At 40.6% G+C, this 1227-nt stretch overlaps 1 long non-coding RNA gene across 1 annotated transcript; it reads left to right on the top strand.

Annotated features, from left to right (window-relative positions):
• The first annotated feature begins 563 nt into the window (after positions 1-563).
• Positions 564-1155, top strand: LOC112141218. The gene is made up of 2 exons (XR_002918335.1): positions 564-644; positions 725-1155. It is a non-coding gene; the product is annotated as an uncharacterized LOC112141218 (long non-coding RNA).
• The last annotated feature ends 72 nt before the right edge of the window (positions 1156-1227 follow it).

The following is a 1227-nucleotide window of genomic DNA, read 5'->3' on the forward strand; positions in this document are numbered from 1 at the left end:
TGTTTTGATTCACTGATTTGGCGTTTTCCCACACAAATACACAGATACACAGACTGGAGATTTTATTTCCTCTTTGTTTAAAGACTCATATAGTTTCTTTACTCTGTGTGCAACCCAGTCTCAGTAAAATGCGTACATATGCCACGATTTGGGAAATACCGTGTATAATATACGCCAAAACCGGTTTTTGCGTGCATATAATACGCACGGCCCTAAACGTGTTAAATGGGTTTTCCACGATTGACACGCCCCCTGGTGGAGGCGTGAGCATCACAGACAGCCCCACAAACTAACAATTTGCTTTTCTAACCCTAACCATAACCGTAATCCTAACCTTAACCTGGAACGACGTCATTTAGAAAAGAGCCGGAGGATTTCTGACCACGTGATCAAAACGAAAGCTTAAAAGTCGTGTATATTGTACGCCGGCGCCACCTATTCTCTACCATTGTGTAACATATGCACGCAAAAAGCGTGTTTGGGGTATATTATACACGGTATTTCAGAGTGCAAAGTCGTGAAATATGTACGCATTTTACTGAGAGTGTGTTGCTGTGTGAAACAGGAAAGGACCAAAACAAGAAAGTGGCGAGGAGATCCCGTGCTCAGGCTCAGGCCGTGTGGTGCTGGGCTGGAATGGCCACGTCAGTGCAGACGAACGCAGTTTCTGTCCAAACATACCGTTTCCGTTTAGTCTGAAGCCTCTCCTCCTGTTCGCTTGCAGTGACAGCAGCTTCTCCCTCCTTGCCGATGACACTCTGGGGTCCTTCCTTCTGTGCTCGCATCCCAAAAAAACAAAACCGCCGGCCTGTCCACCTTCCTCATTCATAACTCCCAGGTAGGGAAGTTCTCTCTGGAGGTAAAAACTCCGACCTTAAAGGAATCCAGGATTTTACTATGATTATTTTTAAAAATAATTGTGTTATCAAATATCAAATCTGGACTCTATAAGCCAAACATTTCTATGAAAAAATAATGTATGTATTTCTAAACAAAAGATTTTCTTTATATAGTTTCAGTTAATGATTATTGTCTGGGAAAAACAAAACCCTAATAATAATTGTAAATGTAGTCTGGTGTCAGATTTGATCACATTACAGAAATGTAGCCTTAAAGTTATTTTAGCAAACAACTTCTGATGTCAGATTTTTTTTTTTTAAAACATACCTTTCTTTAAAGTACTGGCTTACTTTATCTACAAATAAAACACGGCAAGATACTTATGGC

Source organism: Oryzias melastigma, unplaced genomic scaffold (assembly GCF_002922805.2).
Source record: "Oryzias melastigma strain HK-1 unplaced genomic scaffold, ASM292280v2 sc07053, whole genome shotgun sequence".
Taxonomy (NCBI): Eukaryota; Metazoa; Chordata; class Actinopteri; order Beloniformes; family Adrianichthyidae; genus Oryzias; species Oryzias melastigma.